Here is a 21,005-nt window from a genome sequence, read left to right as displayed (position 1 = left end):
TGTGTGTAAGCCTAGTAATAATTCTACAGTCATGTTTCATGAATGTTTCAGCAAACTGTATGATTTGGAGTATGATTATGTGATGCGGGGGTGGATTTTAATGAGATCTTAAATCTCTTTTTGGACAGGAATACACCAGCTCCAAAGAGAACAGGAATTATGGGTTTAACCATTCAGGCCTAGTGGCAGAATTTTGCTTGACTGATCCATGGAGAATATTGCATCCAGATGAGAAAGACTATACATTTATATTGTCTGTCCACCGTAACTGTTTCCAGTTGGATGATGTAGTTATGCCACATCAGAGATTGAAAGATAGAAACATTGAAAATAGCAGCCCACGCTCCAATCTGTTTGCATTTGCAACTCAAAAACAGCCACAGGCCTTCTGGCCTTTGGTGTTTTGATGTTTTCTTCTTAAAAGATAAGTCTTTAAAAAAGCAAATTGTTGCTGAGTTACAAGGCTATTTTTAAAATAATGAGGGGACAATGAACTAATGCTCCACTGACTGGGAGATTAGCAAAGCTTTCATCTGAGGTTGAATAATTGCTTATCCTTCTCATAAAAATGCATTATAGAAGAGGTGACAAACTGACCTAAGTGACTGGTTGAAAACTCTTATAAGTAAGTTTGTTATCTTTCTGATTCCACAAGTTAATCGAGGTGCAATTCACTAAAGACGAGTTGTTGTTGTTTTTCATAGCACTTGTTTAAGACTGCTATAAAGGGCGCATGGTAAATGGCCCATTAAAATATTGGCAAATCACCTTAGACACAAAACTTTGAACACAAATTTTGTTGATTAAAGATGACAGTGGCAAGACACCCATCCTAATGGGAGATAATCCTTGATTTTAAAAATCTTATTCAAAATTGTTCAGTAGTGGTTGTAAAATATTAGCCGTATATATTGATGTTTTGTTTTTGCAACTTAATTTTCCTTGTCAAAGTATGTTTTCAGGGCAGTTTTTAATGGTAACACTAAGGAACTATGTAGAGCAGGAATCACGTGGCTACCAGTAGCTTTGGCCCAGTGACTTCCTTTGCCTGTGCAGTTGCTGAGTGTGATGTGACCATGGTTTATTTCTTCATCACAAACATTTCTTGGTCAAACAGACTTTCACACACACAACATATTGTTGATAGCAGAGGATACAGAGAAGTAAACAGCCACAGGGTCTGATGTAAGAAGTCCCATATGTTTGGAAAAACATCTGAGAGGCAAAGCATTGGACAATTTCTCTTGTTCTTGTATTGTGCTGAGTAAAGCTTAGCTTAAGAATTGTTAGAACCAGCAGTTCTTTAAAGGGCTATATTTATAAATTAATATATTTAATTTATTAAATTGAATTGTGTTCAATGCACTTAGTATACTTACATTTATGAAGCCAATGTACAGAACTATGCAAATATATAAATGCATGTGATTGTGAATGCGTAAATATATGCATAATAATGAATAAATCAATGTTTTGAATCGGTGCTGTGAGATGCCTGCCAAATTCAGTCTTTCTCTGGGCTCAGTCCAGTCTTCTGGGGTTCTCTAGATGTTCACACCACCTTTCCCTTAGCCTTACATCACTTCCACAAACCACTGATCATTTGGTGGTTTGCCAGCATTTTTGTGCTTTTCTCCCCTATCCTAAAAGTTTAAAGTGCTTCTCCTAAGATGTGCAGTTACTGACATTAAGCTAAGATATGCTAGTCTTTGTGGCCATGCTCTCTCTGTGTTTCACCCATCCTGCTGCAAGTTTTGCCAAAATGTAATTTGACCCCTAGAAATTGAAAGAAGTTCTGCACCTCTACTCTAGATCATTTTAAAATGTCCACTTTTGTGTATGATTTAAATGCCACAGGAATTCTCAACATTTTTAAATACATTTTTGCTATATACACTAGCTATATACTAGTTTTCTGTTCTATAAAAAATAACTGTATTTGAGCTCTCTCTCTCATTCTTACTGTTATACATGCATAGTCATAGCTGTATTGTTGTTGAAAATGGAAGGCATAATGCAGCTAAACCTGTGTTGCATTTTTCCTAAGAATTTTTCCTTCAAGAAGTGTGCCTTCAGATCAGAAATGTGTGCATTAAGAACCCTATTAGTGTTTCCAATATTATTGTTTTCATAATGAAAATGATTGACATTTGCATACCTTTGAGTGGCAGTAACATGAGAAGCAGCCTTTGGGGTTTCTAAAACTACGTGCACTGCATGAATTATAACCCTGCTGATGGAGTCACTAACACCATGCATCTACAGTATTGGCAGAAAGGTGAAAATCCATACAGAATTCTGTTCATAACATTCTCTTTGAAATGAATTGAAATAAACTGATGTAGTTCAGAGGAGCTGAATATTCTCAAAGCCAAGACAAAGAACACTGACATGATCCAAACGCCATATTCTGTTACAGGAACATTCAAATTACATCTTCCATATATACATCCAAAGCATGCAGGGGGTGTAGAATCAACAAGCTGCTTCTCTAATTGCGCACTCTCTTTTGGTCTCAATAGCCATGCTTCTGAATTCCATGCTTGAAAATAGGTGCTTCTAGCTCTTCTAGCTCTACTAAAAAGCAGAGCCATCACCCTGCCAACAAAAGTGTGTACAGTCAAGGCTATGGTTTTCCCAGTTGCAATGTATGACTGTGAAAGCTGGACCATAAGGAAGGCTGAATGCAAAAGGATTGAGGCCTTTGAATTGAGGTGCTGGAGGAGACTCCTGTGTGTCCCTTGGACCACAAGGAGATCAAACCGGTCAGTCCTAGAGGAGATCAACCCTGACTGCTCCTTGGAAGACCAGATAGAGAAGATGAAACTCAAATACTTTGGCCACCTAATGAGAAGGAAGGACTCCCTGCAGAAGAGCCTAATGTTGGGAACAATAGATGGCAAAAGAAGAAGGGGACGGCAGAGAATGAAGTGGCTAGATGGAGTCACTGAGGCAGTTGGTGTGAGCTTGGGTGGACTCCGGGGGATGGTGGAGGACAGGAAGGCCTGGAGGAATGTTGTCCATGGGGTCGCGATGGGTCAGACACGACTTCGCGACTAACAACAACAACAATAAGCTCTATATAGAACTGTGCGCACATGAGCACTTAGCCCAAGTGTGTGCTCTTCCAGATCAGATCGAGAACCTACATACCTACAACTGTATGTGCTTAGGGTCCCTTTTCAAATGGTCAGTTGAACATACAGCTGTCGGGAAGACAGGACTTATATACATGTCACTAAGGACAGCAGGACTGAGCGGTTCTGCCCCCCTCCCCCTGCATGAAAATGGTTGTTTCAACAACTTTTACATGATATACCAAACACTGTCATGTTCATTCTGTGCATCTCTCCTTTAGCAGAAGAAAAATGGCATACTGAGATGAATGTCTGTTTTAAATTCTTTTCCAGCGGCTTGACTTTGTGATACCTGTTTTGTCATTTCTTCCCTGGGAAGTTAGATAAAGTTCTTACTGGCTAAATCCTGACTTGGCATCTAAAATAAAATATGTTAGGCAACCCTGTTAAAGCCCTACCTGACCTGTGGAATGGAGAAATGACCAGGGCAGGGGACGCAATAGCCTCTGCTCACCCTGTCTGTCAAAGTAGAGCCAGCCTAACACCCTGGTTTTCTAGAGAGCAGGCAGTGGTGAAGCATTGAGATGATAGCTCAGGTGACGTTGTCAGAAACTCAGAATGACTCTGATCAAAAAGAAGCTGGGGCCTATTTGAAGGCCTACTCTCTGGCAATATGAGCAGCAATGTTGGTCCATCCGCAAAGACCTGTTCTGCAGCACTGTGTTGCATGGTTAGGGGCCCAGAAAGTAAGCTGCATTGGCCATGTTAGGAATGACTTCTCTAGAAATGTGTAGAGGATTGCAGTGCTCACTTGGCTGTATTTTGAAGGCAAAGATTACAATATTGTGTTGGACTTTCAGGTGTTTGAGCTTAGTGGTTTGATTTCGCTGTCTTCAGTTCCTATTTGTTGTGTGCTGATTTTATTGTGTTAGTTTATGGCTCTTCTTTGTAATGCCTGTCTATTAGATTGCATCTTGTAGTTACTCACTCCTTTACATGTACATTCTATTATGTTGCTTACTCCCTAGTGAGTTTATTTAGCAGCCTTAGGCACAGTTCTGCAGATACAGGCATATGCCTCTGAACTGAGAAGCTCACAATAATCCAATGTAGAACAGGAGGAGAGACTGAGGCAATCTTTTCCTCCTTGCTCCTTATATTTAGCAGTTTTACCAGACAGCCATATCTGTCTGTGTAGCAATTGTGTTTCAGATGGGACAGGAAGCTGAAGGATAGCTCCCACTTGAAAATGCAATCGTCTTCCCTCCCCTTCCCTCCCCTCCCTTCCCCTCTCACTGAAATGCTTCCTTTAACCCCTTTGCTAGTTTATTTTCCCAGCTCAGCGAACAGTCTGTGTGATGTTTTTCCATGTTGGCTGCAACAGGGTTGGGGTGGGAGCAAGATTTGCTCTCCAGTTCCCAGTGCTGAGGTCAGAGCATGGAGTTTGGAGCTGGAAATCCAATCTGTCCTATGGCCCCTGAGACAAACTTTAGGCACTATAGGATTGTTTTCTCTGATTATAATCCTATAAATATTTAGACAGAAGAAAGGCCTAACACTCCTGGAATTTCCAGCCAGTATAGCTAGATGGGGTATTTGGGGAGTTATAGGACTTTTTTCTGTCTAAACATGCATAGGATTGAACCCTAAAAATACTATATTTGCTGCAATACACCCACTAAATAGACAAATAACTATGTTTGGAATATACATGCATGTTTTCAGATCTGTTTCTAAAAGTACAACATTGCTTTTTATGAAGCTAACCATTTTTATTTTATGCTTTCTTCTCTTTGAAGTATAAGCAATTATTTTGGTTCTCAGAAGAATTTAAAAACTTCCATAGGCTTACCAGTGTTACCTTTCTATTGCTGAAAACTTGTATGAGATTTTCCTTCTGTTAAGCACATAGGCACATGTGTATTTAATTGTTTAAATAATACTATCCAGACCCAACAATCTGATAAAGAATAGAAACAATATAGCCAACTGAAGTTACAAGGAAGCCAAGTGAAAGCTGTGTTTATGAAAGAAAGGAGAGGAGTGCTACAAATCTGCCAAATCCCAACAGATTTGTGAAAATAATAAGAACTTATCTATGACTCTTTGTTGAGGTATAATAGAAAAAACCTCATGGTTTATGTCAAAGTGGGAATGGAGTCCAAGAAAATTGAAAACCTAAGTGGAATAAATTCTTTCACAGAATCATGGTGAGTGGAAATATGAGTCCATAAACATTATAGCAAAAAGGAACAGTAAAAAGGTAAATAGGTAAGTACATACTAACACCTTACTGAAAAAACTCTGAAGTGTGATCTTGAGATGCATTAAAAAATCAGCCAACAACACAGCCCTGAATTCTGTCAAAAATGGGTAGCTTAATCCACTCCCCCATTAAGTAGCTAAATAACCATCACAGCAGTTCACTATGATGCTTAACTGGCATCTTCATATTCAAAGGCAGCATGCCACTGAATACTAGTCACTGTGGAGTGAGACTATAGACCTCCTGTCTTTTTTTGTTGACTTCCAAAAGACATCTGGTTGACCAATAAAGTAAACTAGTCAGATTTTCGAGCTGATCTAACAAGGCTCTTCTTCTTCTTCTTCTTCTTCTTCTTCTTCTTCTTCTTCTTCTTCTTCTTTACTGACCAATAACCACCTTTATCTGATATATTGCCAGACAGGATTCAGCCTGCATTTAGCATTGGCTAAACAACAGAATGAATATTCTGGCAAGTTCTGCCAAACATAAAGATCCCAGATGAGTTTATGTGACAAAGTCTACACTTAAAAAAAATTGCAATAAAGTTTGGTAGTCTCAAACTGCAGTCTTATGAACATTTATTTTAGGATGAGCCAGCAATTCACAACACCATCTACCTCCATGTAAACATGCCAGGGATGTTTTTCCTCTCCCACAGTAATGAAGATGCTAGTTCATAGTACTGCAGAGGAGAGGTGCTTGGGAGACAAGATCATAGGACAATAGACGTTAGAACACCTGGAAATGGGAAAATCTTACTGGATGATCTTGAGAAAGACAAAGTATGCATTCTGTTTCATCAAAGATATCCAGAAGTGGCCTCTTTTTGTGAGATTTATGCTGGCATAAGGTCACATAAAACATTTCCTTACTTTGCATGGATGACCAATGCCAGCATTGTCAGATTAACAGGGAGAGGTGTATGTTGTGACTTTCAGATAAGGATGGACAAGCTCTGCAAGACTGGCTTAGATTCACTTACTTAACTGATTGTCCTGGGGAAAGGCAGAATGGGGAGGGTTTGGTCATTTTTCAGAGCCAAGGCAATGTATTTTGGCATCCACCTGTCTCCAGAAACCCCCCCCACACACACACACACACACAAACATGCACCAGTTTCAACAACCCATTGCAGAATGATCTTTCCCTTGGATGGTTGGGCTCTATTGGTCAGCATGTAGAAAGGAGGGACAAAAGAGAAGGAATCCTTCTTGCATTACTGTGGCTTTATTGCTTTTGAAAAGGAAGAAAATAACATATATACATGTGTTTCAGGGCTCAGAGAGCATAGTGGGCATATCTGAATGAGCAGTTAGGAGCAACTGTTCTACAGATTGGATTTTATCTGAGCCAGAGAAGAGTTCCAGGGCTTCAAGTGCTCTTTTCATCATTGAGATGATATTTTTGTGCCTCCAAGTATTACTGTCAAGCCTAGCTCAGCAGAACTTTATCAGTACTGTTACTTCTACAGAAAGTGGCTGCTTGATGATACTGAATCCATAAATGAAGCGAACTGTTCACCACAAACACAAGACCCTCTCATTCAGATATAGATATTGACAGATGGTATAGGAACAGACAAGGGCTTGACTAGGAATCCAGTTGTTAGAAAGGCAAGGAGAAGAAATTAGGCTCATGGTAGATAGCTGTATAAATGTGCCTACTCAGTGTACAGCAGCAAAGAAGCAGGAAATTCCATTCAAGGATAACTAGAGAAAGGATTTAAATTTTCTAAAGTGGCTTTAAAATCAAAGTAAGTATATTCATCCACCTACATTGCAGCTACTTTGGGAGTTGTGTGTGCAGATTTGGTGACTGACTCTTGGAAAAAGTTAAGGAAGAAGGAGCCATAAAGCTGTGAAAAATAAATGGGGTGGAGCTGTTTGGACCATTTACCAGCTGAGCCACCTGGCTGAGGTAGACTATTTCCTTCTCCTCTCCCTTTGAAGGGATTAAAAACCATTCCTGGCAGAGATGCAAGATGAAGGGTTCTTGTCCTTTGGCTCTTGGCCTCTTGGGCCTGGAGAGAGCAGGATAGGGTAGGCATTGTTGACTCAGAGGAGTTTTCCATCATTTATTTCTAGTGTTGTCTACCTACTTTAGATTCCAGCAGTGATGGGTATTTCACTGCTGCTACTTCAATGCACCCTAGCAAGCAGCAGCAGCAGCAGCAGAGGGCAGCAGCTTGGAGACTAGAGGAGCAACTGCAGGCACTCACTTGTTCCTTCTTACCTATAGATTATGGCCTAGGGCTCTCTATTTATATGATTATTCATGTGGATCTAGGGAGAGAAGGATCTGCCTCTATTAGGGTGCTCATGGGAAGAGAGAGGTATGTCACTGGGGGATTAAGAAGCCATTTGAGGGGGGGGGGAAATGGGATAAGGGCTTTATCCCATCTCCTCTTCTGGATCAAGAGTGGGGACTGGAAATGGTTAGTCTTTTTCAGCTGGGCCCTCCTATTTACTCAGTGCAATACCAAGGAGGGTTGACTTGAATTAGGTTGTTGTATTGAATAGAAATTCTATCTCCTTTTCTGTCTCCTATCAAACCCCAGTCACCCTGTGAAATCATTAAAACACTCATTAAATCACTAGAGACACTATTCTGCACATGAGCTGAAGGTAGTAAAGCAAGAAAGAAGACAGCTAGAGGCAGAGGAAGACAGCAGGTGAAGGAAAATATGTGCTGAATTTGACTGAAAGCAGGTTAAAATACATTATGAGTCTACTCTTTGGTGATGAGAGTAGCAAAGGAGTAATTTTCTATCACCATCGTATCTTCTTGGCATCATCCAGTGGTGCTTTTTAAAGGGTTCATGACCTCCTCTATTTTGGTGAAGGAAAGGAATGGCCTTGCTATCATGCTGTGACTAATTTAAGTAGTTTGTATGTCAGATAAAAGCATGGGTCTGTTATGAATTGGGCAGTGCAGTTAATGCAGTTGCATTTGTAGAATTGTCCACAGCACCATCTGGCTGAGTAATACTGAGTAAGCATCAGTTGTTGAGGCCTGAGGATGTAGACAAAGTCCTTGGCTAAGTCCGGTTAACCAACTGTCTGTTTGCTCTTCGTGGCGTATTGTATCCAATATAGAAAGGATATCAGGCTGGGTCTAGTTGTAAACTGCTCTTTAGGAATGGGGCATTGCCAGCCTCTTTGAAGGAGGCTGTCATTGGGCCACTCCTGAAAAATCCTAGCATTGACTCAGATGATGATAATGCTGTAGCATGTAACTAACATCCCCATCTGGAGTAAGGTGCTTGATGGTAATTGTCAGTCAGTGCTGGGCATCAATGAAGTGGATTATATAGAGCCATTTCAGTCATATAACAGGCCTGGAGTTGGAATGAAAACTGTCTTGTTTGCCCAGTTGGGCAACCTTGCTGGGAGCAGGAAACATGCAGCTCTATTGATTCTCTGGAACTCTCACCAGCTGTTGATACTTTTCTCTAGTATCGTCCTGGATAGGTTGTCTAAGTTGAGAGTTGGAGCCACTGCATTACACTGGTTCAGTTTCTACTTTTCCAGTGGCATAAGATGATGCTGAGGGATTAATGCTCTCTTCTTTCCTGCTGTTCAACATCTTCATGAAAGCACTGGGAATGTTTTTCTGGAGATGTGGGATGAGGTGACATCCTGCTCTACTTTCCTTTTCATAAAAACGAGGTGAAGTAGAAGGTATTCTGAATCAGTGGTATCAGTGGTACCTGGACATGGTAATGGGTTATCAGAGGGTCATTCAACTGTGACTGAATCCAGACAAGACAGAGTTACTGTTAATGGGTGGTTCACCTGTTCATGTTGTAATGGAAGGGATGCTTTCTCCCTAAAGGATCAGGTTCACAGTTTGGGGGTACTCTTGGATTGTCACTCCAGTCACAGGTGGACTCAGTGAATGGAGCATCTTTTATCAACTTAGGGTTGCATACTAACTATAGATTTATATAGTGAGAGATTGTCTAGGTCCAGTTATCTGTGTTCTGGTAAACTTTCATCCGGATTACTGCAGTACATGGGATTGCCTTTGAAAATGGGCTGGGGATTCCAGTGTATCCAAAACAGAAGACTATGAACAGAGACTGGCCAATGTAATGATATTATATCAGTACTTTTCTATTTGTGCTGACTACCAGTCCATGCCCAGGCCGTATTCAAAGAGTTGGTATTAAGATTACAAGCCTAAATGACTTGGGAAAAGGTTAACTGAAGAATCATCTCCTCCCGTACATACTTGTCCAAACCTCTGGCAGCCAAAGTAAATAAGGTTGGTGGATACTACTTTTTCATTGTGACATCCTGATCATGGAATATGCTTCCTTGAGAGGCCACCTGATGCCTACCCTGAGCTATTTCTCATGCCAGGTGGAGACCTTCCTTTTTTCCCATGCATTGTCATCTTTTACTTTGTGTTTAAGTCTGTTACTGTGTTTTAATCTCTGAATTGCTGCTATTTTCTACTTTGGCTTTTACGTCTACATTATTCTGTAATTTAAAACTTTTATAGTGTATTGTATATTATATTTTATGGTTTTAATTGTTGGGGAGTATTCAGAGAGCTTTGGCAGCTGGATGGGATAAAATGTAATAAAAATAAACCATACAAAGAAGGACTGAAGCAATTGAAATATGCTTTTAAATAGCTATTGTCCATTTGAAATGTTGGTAAATTATTTTTTAAATAAGAACTGCCAGCTTATGCCTGCTTTGAGTGCTCTAATCATACTGGCTTTCATAAACAATTGTGTATTTACAAGGTTTGAATGTCAAAAAGTCCTAAAGTGTTTTTGTTTGTTATTTAATTCATAGAGTTGACTTATAAACAGGAGGCAGTGGTGGTGAGAGTGGAGAAGGAACTTCAGTGAATCCAGCTGTTTCACCCTACTTTTCAACTTGTACTGATGCCTAACTCAGTTTGCTGATGCTGTGATGCTTGGTCACTAGGTTACACTTGTGATGCTTTGTTTCTTGAATTCCTTGTGTTTGTAGAGTGTGTCCAGTATCCTGACATCAGCTCATTCTCTTTCTTTTCTTCTATAACTGTATCTTCCCCCACCACTGCATCTTCATACTCTGTTAGAGACTGAATTCCTCTCATTCTGAATCCTGACATTTAACCATGCATATTTTCATCCTATATTTCCTGATGATCTTCAGATCTCCAAGAGAAGATCAAAGAAGATAGGCCCCATGACTCATCCTTGCATAACTACTGTAGTTACTTGTTCTTAATGTGAAGGTTTGCCTTTCAACATAATCTTATGTCTTTTTCCTTATTTTTATAATTGCCAATCTTTTTGGACTGATGAAATCTTTTTTAATACAGTGCATATGCAATTGCTTTGCTGAAATATTAACATATTAGGCCAACTATTCCCTTGGCCACAAAACCTGTTATCTTCAAAGTTATCTTATTAATCCTGCATGCTCCACCTTCTGTGAACCTATACTGCATTACATCCTATTTGTCATTTGCCTTTCTGTCTTTGGCTCTTCCTTTTATTTTATTTTTTTTTAAGTTAAGCTTTGAAAATGCTCTCACACAAAAGAAGTTGAAGGGAATTCATGGAGAAAACAGACTTTACGATAATTGATAAGCAAACTCCTCATCTCCATTTGTCCTTGGCTCTTGGAGAGAGGTCAGACGATTTCAAATAGCTCTCTTCCAGATTGTGATGTTGGCATATGCAATTCATGCGTGAACTTTATCATGCTGGCCTTTGGAACTGAAGTGGATTCATGTTATGGTATATTTTTGCAGCATCCAGAGCATGAGCCAGCTACCCATTTCCATAGAGGACACCCAGTGGAAGACAGAAAGGAAAATGAATAAGTTCTTTGAAGGAATGTCAGTTGCAGCTTCAGTGTCCCCCATCTCCAACACATGCATGACCATTTGATTGTGTTTTGGAACACTTTGATAGACATGTCTCTATGCAAAGTCTCCCATAGGAAAAGTCTTTATCATTTCCTTTGATTCTTTGCTTATCCTTTCCTCATTCTTTGAGTCCCATAAAAAAGCATTTTTATTACAAGTCTTTATTACAAAGGACATTACAAGTCCTTCTTATGACAATCAGGATGGCACCCAGCAACTAACAGAATTCCATGACTCCATCCAGATTTGTTTAACAGGGTTGACTTGAGAACCTTGGCTGCCCATCTGTCTATATACAGCAAGAACCCAAAGGTGCTTTTCTTCTCTCCAAATTATATGAAGTTGAATAGAATCCAACTCAGCTGTCCAATTACTTATTATTTCTTGCCATTTTATAAAAATATCTGGTAGGCACCATCTGCCATTTCAGGCATTGGGCAACTCAAATTATAATATTGAAAATGTTGTGGTAAAGCACAGGATTTGACTTGGAAAGTCTCCAACATAAGTAAAAATCAAGCCACACAACCCAACCTCCTTAAGGAGAAAGGAAGGTGGACATTGAATTGGAACTTTTGTGCATTCATTGAATAGTTGTGGGACCATACCTGCTGGGCATGCCCATAACACTGATAAGCCTTTGGTTACACCTTCTTATTGCTTGATCAGAAAAGATGGACTTTAATCAGCCTTTCCACCTCTATTTTACCCAGTCCCAATACCCAAACATTCACTAGAACATGAAAGGCAGAAGTAGAAAGTGTTCCCAGGTGCCAGTCGGGCATGTCTTTCCCCACCAAGATAGACCTGGGAGGAAATGGCATTTGACTTGCATCTTATAGACTGGCCATAACTGTGGATTACAACAAAAGCTAATAAAGACATCACACATGTTTACTTCTTAAGCAGGAATTAACACATTTTATAATGAGAAAACACAAATCAGTGAGGAGAGCTGAATGTATCCCCCCACCCACTGCTGCAAAGTGCCATCCGTCTTTGGAATGCAGCCCTAACAACACTGTCTCATGAGTGTCTGCTCAGATATAAGGCTCGCTGAGTCCAGCATGGCTTGTGCTGTATTGAATCTCAGCCTGAGAGATTTAGTGAGAGCTAACAAAGTCCTGGACATATTTATGGAAGATTGGAATATCAATTGGCAAGGATGGCATTGTGTGCATTTGGTACACGTGCACTTCAGGAGTGGCAGTTTTATGCTCATTCTACAGCTTCATGTCCTAGCTTTAAGGAAGCCATTATTGAAATAAGTGATTCTCAGAGGCAAGGGATAGTTCACTGTGTATGCTGATGATTACTTGGGTCTCTAATTCATTCTGACAGATACATTTACTGATACAGAACTTGTATACAGTCCTGCCCAGAAACATTGCCTGAAACATTACTGATAACAGATAGTAGACTATACCACAGGATGAGGTCAGATGAACATTAATGTCTTGTCATATTCATGTGATTTAATTTCATATAGTTTGAGCATGTGAAGATCTAGGCACAAAAGCTAATGGTAATTGTTGCCTGGCTTATTTAATTATATTTGTGCCAAGATTCCAACTAGTAGAAATAAAGGGTTTCAGTGGCTCTGCTTGTTATTTGTTTTGATTAGTCTGCAGCCTCTTCAAGCCTATTATTTTGATAATCTTGTGTGCATGTAGCTACAATGTGCATGCAATGTAACACTCTCTTAATAAAGAGATATATTTTAAACTCCTCACAGTCATGCTGCCTTCTGAGAATCCTCAGATCTCCCAGATCTCATTCACAACCAAATGAATCCCTTTCAGATACAATCCTATGGCCAGTAGACACTGCCTGGCCAGCCAGAGGAAGTCTCAGAATCCCAGATCCAACCTTGGAAAATGCTGCAAGGTCAAAGGTGGGATGCATTTGGACCACCAACTCTCTGTTCTCACAGCCAGTGCAGTTCTTCTTATGCCAGCTGCAGCTCTGAGATCACAAGACCAACCTCAGAACTGGCACTTGGGAAGGGGACATTCCTGGGGACAATGAAAAGTGGAGTGAAGCTTCTTCAAGGTACAGTTTTTCCCAGTGACACCTCAGCCGGTCCTCCTTGCAAACAGACACAAAAGTCTTGGAAAAAATCAGCCATCTAAGGCTTTTGCAGGACTGGACTGGACAAATAGCATGGACTATAGTGAGATTCTATTCTGTTCTTAATGGGCTGCCCATAATCTTCTGAGTCTGGAGAGTTATAGAGATCCCCACTGGGTTGTGCACATATAGTATGTTCTTTCCTTATGATAGAATTTGTTATAAGCTGTATACCAACAGAGGCTTGGGAGCTATATGCTGCTCTTTGAGTTTATTTTCTGACTTGCAGAAGGCTCAGAACCCCCTGTTTCCCCCGGGTCTGGATCCCAGTGATGGCATGGGCATGATTGCAGTGAGCTCTCGCAAGACTGCCAGCCCATCCTACTTTGCTCCCAAGGCTCACCCCAGCATGCCTCTCCTGCTGACGAGCACAAAGATGCTTTAGCGGTTCCACCTCCAACGCTACTCTCAGCAGTAAGACTGGTGGTGCCGTTGGAGGTAGCAGCGGCAGCAATTCTTCAAAGATCCCTGATAGGACTTGGTCTTCAAGTTAGAATTCTATCACCGAATTCTCAGCACTTCTCAGTAAACTATACTTGCCAGGATTCTGTCTGTGACAACAGAAAAAAAACTCCAAACAAACCCTACTTTTTAAAATTAATATGACATTTGCTTTGAATAGTTCTTGTTTCTAAAAGTTCGTTTCTTTGGGAAGGGAATCTCACAGTTAATGTTCCAGGTCTCAATGTGCCTTGTCATCCACATTAAAAAAAAATCATACAGTGTTAAGTAAGAACACACTTTCAAACAGTCATAATACATAATAAATAAATATTTGTTCATGTCTTGCAGCTCTCAAGCATCTGTCATTTACAGTATGCGGCTCTTCCATTGAGCAAGAATGGCCACCCCTGCCATGTAACATTCCCTTTTCTCCATTCCCAGATAGGTTCTTTCAGTATATAATTTGCACAGTATTTTCCTCTGAGTACCAGAGTGATTAAAGAAAGGCATGAGGAGACGCGATTATAAAAGTATTCTTTATAAGTGGGCTTCTCAGTACAAACATTTATTGTTTCCTCGTAGTTTCTCTTTAATGTGTAGGAGAGTTACACAATGTCGCCACTCCCAAGGCCTCTGCTATGCTTTGGAAGCACTTCCTCAAACTTTTTATAGGAGAAAAGTGTGGTAATATCTAGAAAGGGCACAATGTACTGGAATGAAAGGTTTGTGTATTTTGGTAGTTCTCTACACCTGGATGCCACCTCATGAATGTGCAATGGAACATATAGAAAGGTGGTGGAACCTGGGAAAAATACGTAAAGAAACCAATCCTAATCCTGCAAAAAATGTTGACAGGAGAAACTTGCTACAACCCTCATGCAGAGAAGCCTCATGTCTTTGGCGAGTGCTGGGCGTGCTTTCATTGTATGTACTAGAGCCACAGCCCAGTTGCCTCTCAAACTTGTTCACTCCACTTGTGGGCAGAGTAATTGGAGAGAAATTTCTCCAGGAGTGGGGGAATTTTCCAACAGTTCCTTACAGGTAGGATTAACCATGATCAAAGGGGGTAACGCAGCTCCTTTCTTTTTGCCAGGAGGGTGTTTTGGCCGTCTGCTCGTTTGTTTTTGCATGCTGCTACTGCAAGTGTTGGCAGCCTGTCACCCCGTTTTGCACTGTCCACAATTCTTTATACTTAGCGTAATCCGGGTCACGGCTGCATAGGGGGCAGGAGTGCAGATTGAAGAAAATTCTGCAAAGTGACCTTATATTTCTGATGTGTAAGAAGAGAACATTGTCAGGACTGTTCAGAGAAAAATGCTTTCTATGAAAATGTGGCTTTGCTTTCATTGCATTCATTGCTGAATCTTTGGGATTCAGCAGCCTCCCAGAGTCTTCCAAATACTACCTTTCTGATTGTGGATATGCTTGTTTCTAATGCAGGTGCCAGTAATACCATTCCTTCCTGAAAGCTCTGTAGCAGGTGTGAGAAAGGGCAGAGTCATGTTTAAATCCGGGGGGGGGGGGATGTGTGTGTTTGTGTGTGTGATTCTTTCCATTAACCATTTCTCCATTGTCTTCCTCAGGGCAGGAAGTGAGGGACACTGAAGAGGCTATAGGTTGCATGAGGAATGACTGTACATTTATTTCCTATCAAACTGAATGAGAATTGGTGCAAAAGAGATAGGATGCATTTTTGGCATTGCTGTAAAAAGCATGTCTTAACCACAGACACAGAAAGGAAAGATTTCCGAATATTACTGATTATGACCCCATACCAGGTCAGTTCTAATAAAGAACTGCTTGACTAGGTTTAATTCAGAAAATAATAATTAAAAAGGCCCAACAGATTTTTCTCAAGCTTATGATAAAAATACATCTTCACTGCTGCTAGCAAAATTGGTGCTGACCTCACAGTGTTAGTGAAGAGAAATCATATTGAATACTTTAATTTCCACCTAAAATGCTTATCATGATAGTTCAGATATGCTACATGGCAATAGTAATGATGAATGTTGTTGATGCCTCAGAAGCACTGAGGTACTAACGCTGCATTGTAAGTTACATTCTGCCACAGCATTACATGTGTAATATAGTTAAAATAGTTATTCCTTATGAAATTGCACATCTCATTTTAAAATGATCTCTCGTAGATTGAGTAAAATCTTGCATCCTATGACTCTTAAGTGACCCCTCTCTTTCCTTATCAGAATTGCTGCTATATATCTTTCCATGTCACACTAGTAGGCACAGACATATTTGAAAAGATTAGTCATTTTAAATGGCTAGTAGATTATTCTCTTCTAGATGGAGAGGTCCTTTTGTTTATTTAAGATGAGGATGTCAAAAGACAACGTGGAGCTAGTTTGATGTTATCTCAAGTGTCTTTTTTTCTGTTTTAATCCTAAATAACCATCATGAACAACAAAAGAGCATTCACATTTGAGAATATTTTCAACCCTAGATGGCAAGGAAAATGCACTTGAAAAACCTTTATTTTGGCTAAAATTTTCTCTTTGAAGGGTTCATTGAACATAAGAATCCTTTTCATCTCTTAGCAAGTACAGATGATTTAAAGTTTAGTCCTTCCTGAAGCTATGCAAAACAAAACCTGCTTAACAATCATTGGCCTATTGATCTCTGAATAACAATAATTTGGCCTGCTAGATTTAAAAATCATAGCAAAGCTTTTCCCCAACAGATTTTAATTCTGTTTGCTGGAGGTTTTAGCTAAGAAGCTTTATCTTTAAAAACAGACTGAGATTTGCATATTGAACTTTCTTTTGTTACTTTGTTTAGGACCTATTGTTTGGGGTATAAAAGTACCCCATACAACTACTGCTATGGAGATTCTGGATACTTTGGGGTCACTAAAATTTTTGGGTTTAGAGAAAAAAATTCTGCAAAGGGCAGGCAGATAAAATTGGTCTTGTGTGACAATGTCCTAGAATGACAAGCCTGTAGAACTACTTCTGTGTAATTTACAGAATAGAACGTGAGCTGGTGTATACCTGTTACCCCACATTGCAGGATGAAAAGAAAATGGTAGTAATGATAGTAGCTTTTTCTTGTATCCCAAGACTTTAATATGAAATAGTATCTTCACTGAAATGATTGTATCAATTGCAGACTCCATGTGTCTCTTCCAGTTAACAGACAAATCTGAGATTTACGTCCACTGTTCTGCAACTGACAGCCATTCAAGCTCCAAGATAGTGGTAAAACTGGAACCACAGCAGAGCATTCTATATCCCTAAATAGTTTCTCACTATTTTGTATCTTGAGTGAACATGGAATGCCCTTATGAAATGGAATGGAATATGGAATGCCTAACACATTAAACCAAATGTATCTGTATGTTTATTTATACTTATTTATTCACTATCTATATGAATGATCTTGTGTTTGTCCAATTTAGACAGCTTTAGCAAGGTAAAGCAGACAGGGAATAGAGACAAGCCTTGGAAACTGATGGTTAGAGGGAGTAACTAACATGTCAAACAACAGTAGATAGGAACCATAGACAGGGAAGGATCTGTAGAAGTCTGACACTGTAAGCTTTTTCTAAGAATATTTTCAGGGTTACATTATAAATTCTATTCAGTCGTCAAGGAAAGAATAATCCTCTTTCTGATTAGGAAGAAATGCTAAATACACCTACTAGGAAGTAAGGTCCATTTAAAATAGTGGGACTTACATCTAAATAAGCGTGCATGAAATTATTGTATTCAACTGAATTAAATATTTATTCTAGTAAATATTAGTGGTAAAGACTCTTATAAAAGATAAAAATTCAAGTGGATTTTCATGATTTTGCCTCTCAGATTTGGGCTTGCCACCCCAGCACTGGAGCTAACTTTCCACCTCTAAGACAGGCTATTTGCAGATTAAACACACAGACAAACACAAAGAAAATTTCAGCCATTTTAACACAAATTGCACTGCTTGCAATGCTTTTTGGTGTGAATTGGTCAATTTGATGCAATCTACATAGTTTTCATTTGTCCTGTCCTTTGCCTAGTGCAATAAACTTTGGCTGAGTTGTGTTGCTTTCAGCTCCACAAAACATTCAGAAAAACATGAATTGTGCAAATGTATGTGAATTGCACAATTTGTACACTTTTTTATTTAAGCATGTGCGTGTGTGTGTTTTCAAACCATGGACTATCTTAGAGACTGAAGTCCGAAGAAAAGCCTCCAAATTGACCTGGTTCTGATCATCAGCTCAGAAATGGGGAGGAAGTCTGTCAAGCTCAAACAAATTGGATTTCCCAGCATCAGTACACCCTAGGAAATGGTACATGGAAGCCAGTCATTAACATTAACCTTGTTTTTACTTCAGCAATTAAATTTCCTAAATGTAACTACAAAGGACAGATTGGTGAAACATGACTGTGGACATCAATTAATGCATTTTGAAAGCCTGCTCACCAATGATTCAGAGGCCAAAGAAACATATCCCAAGTGTTAACAACATAAGATTCTGAAAGTCCTAGAAAATGGAAATAAGAAAAAATACACCTGTAAGCATAAGTTAGGCAAATGCAGTGAAAACATTGTTAAATCTGTCTGGGAAACATGCCATGAGACATGTGACTCCATGTTACAGTGTATAATTCATATACTGCCAGAAAAGGGAACAGGAGATGATTGCTCTGTCTTTCCTTTTGCCAGTTTATGTGGCTCAGAGGAGTCCTTCACTGTTGTTTTACTCCAGTTTTATTTCGAGCCTTTGGCTTACAACATTTTGATCAGTCATACTTCTACCCAGGCATGGTTCTTGCCCTTAGACACACATCTGCAACTCCCACTGATAATAGGAGTAATAGGGCCAGATGCTGATCTCTGCTGCATACATCTCATTCTGGAGTAATTCTATTAACTTATATATTTTTCATGAAATATTCACAACTTATACTGAAATGAAAGCTGCGTTTTCATGAAGATCCCAGGAGCTATGTTTTTTACTTACTTATCAGCATCTGGCAAAGATGTTCAGAGATGGGTGGGTGAAGGACAGGAGGCTCTTTCTCCAAATGTACCCTTGGAGGAAATGTTGTTCTGAGCAATTCTGCTTGTCTTATCTGCCTCTGAGTTATACACAGTGTGGAAAGGGGGGCAGGTTGGGGGTGTAGGATGGGAACAGAATGCATATTTACAATGCAGGTCATGAACTGAATGTGAAGATATTTATTAGGAATGCCATGAGAAAGTAAATAGTGCTTGTTAACGTGATGCCCCGTCTGATTTTTCATGAGTAGGTGCGGAGAGTCAACACGCTTAACTTGTGCTTTAAGCACCCGCCACCTCCCTTTGTCTTCCTTCTCCAAGCACCCACCAAACATCTGCAGGACAATTGAGGACACAGGGCAGTGATGGGAGAAGTGGTGGGTGTTGGAATATCTTTCCCCACTTATTTATTTATACATGTATTTATAGGCTTTCTATAACTGTTCATTGGGTGGTAGGGGGCAACTTCTGCTACACATCCTAGTGTCCCAATGAAAATGGATGTGAATAGGTCATATACCTGGAGATGCTGAGGCAGGTAGTCCCCGTCCTATATTAGATGAATGACAAAATTCTTCAGAGGAGATAGAGCTCTTGGTTTTCTTTTGCCCTTTCATTGGCATAAGGGATTTTGGTGGACCCTTGGGAAAAGAACAGGGGAAGGAAGCAATGGGCACTTGGCATATCCACAAATTAGGGCCAAAGTGAAGGGTAGGCATGGATGGGTGCCTGCCAAGCCTGCTTGCTCATCTGCCTCTTGCTCTGGCCCAGGAACCAGTGGTGGAGGAGGAGAATTAGACAGCCTTCTCTACTTGGCTACTGACTCAAGCAAATGTTAACGATGATGAGGAAACAGAGGAGCAATGGCTGCTCGTGACATTGACAGTGAGCAAGAAGACTCACTGAGGGAGGAAGCGCATTGACGGTAATTTGCCCAAGGACACTCAAAAGCCCAGAGCCAGTGCTGCACAAGCACCAGTCCTTCTCCCAGGAACAGTTGAAGTAATTCCTTTAGCGTGAGCATGTCCTTTGCATTTATCACATTTGCATCTTCCCCATTCTTGAGGTGTGGTATGATACATGGCATTTTATCCCACTTTACCTCACAAACTCCTTTGAGGTAGGCTATGATGAGAAATTCTAACCATACATGACTTTTCTGAGAATCTAATAAATTAAGCCCATGTTACCTTGAGCATCTTGATAAATCCAGTGTGTGATAAACAAAGAAGTTCCCCCACACACTAATATTATCCAGCAGTTCCATATGTCTGCTCAGAGCTCGTGAACAGGAAGGAATGGAGCAGGCACAGTGAAAGGATGGCATGTGAGACAAAGCACCCGCACTGCATGCAACATGTTATCACAGATTACAGGTTGCAGATAGGATATCAAGCCTTTAAAGGCTTAGTCCTCCAATGGCCTTTTCTTTTCTAAACATGCACAGGACTGCATCCTAAATGTATGTAGGCTACCACCGTACAGTGTACCATTAGAAGTTTATTTGCAGGTGACTAGAAAAAAATAGCCAGATCTGATATACTCAAATAAATTAAATGGTATGTGGTAGATGGTTATGAAAATGGGTCATTCCTGTGTACATTTCCATATCGTAGTGGAATCAGCAAGATAAGACTACCTGAATTGTTTTAATACCTGAGAAACTACCTTTTTTTACTAGTTTATCAGAGTATTCATCAGAAGGGAGTTGAAGTAAGATATCATGGAAAGATATAAGAGCTATGATTTGGACTAGTCTATCATATGAAGATTAATATCATCCTTTGAAAACGTATATTGCTGTATTTTATAGCTGACAATGATCCTCAACAGATGGTCATAAGGATTTATCACAGAAAGAAGCTGTTAAAATGTTAATATGGATATATTAGGAGAAAGATTACAGAAGATTATTTTCAAATGTTAATAACTTATCCTTTTGTATTAAAAATTACAAGGGAAATTTATTCAGAAAGCCTAAACAAATGAATGCAGGAACAAATGAGCACAGAAGATATAAAATCCATGCTGCAGCTCAACCTGATGCATGTTAACATGGAAGCAAGCCCTACTGTTTTTTCCTAGTAAGTATGTTTAGGATTGCACCGTCAAGATAGCAACACTTTGACCCAGATCAGGTTTAACTTCTCAAATGCTCTCTATTATTATTATTATTATTATTATTATTATTATTATTATTATTA

This window comes from Varanus komodoensis, unplaced genomic scaffold, assembly GCF_004798865.1.
Source record: "Varanus komodoensis strain SLA01 unplaced genomic scaffold, ASM479886v1 scaffold21, whole genome shotgun sequence".
NCBI lineage: Eukaryota > Metazoa > Chordata > Lepidosauria > Squamata > Varanidae > Varanus > Varanus komodoensis.
The sequence above is the reverse complement of the archived record's forward strand: the minus strand, read 5'-3'. Positions refer to the sequence as shown.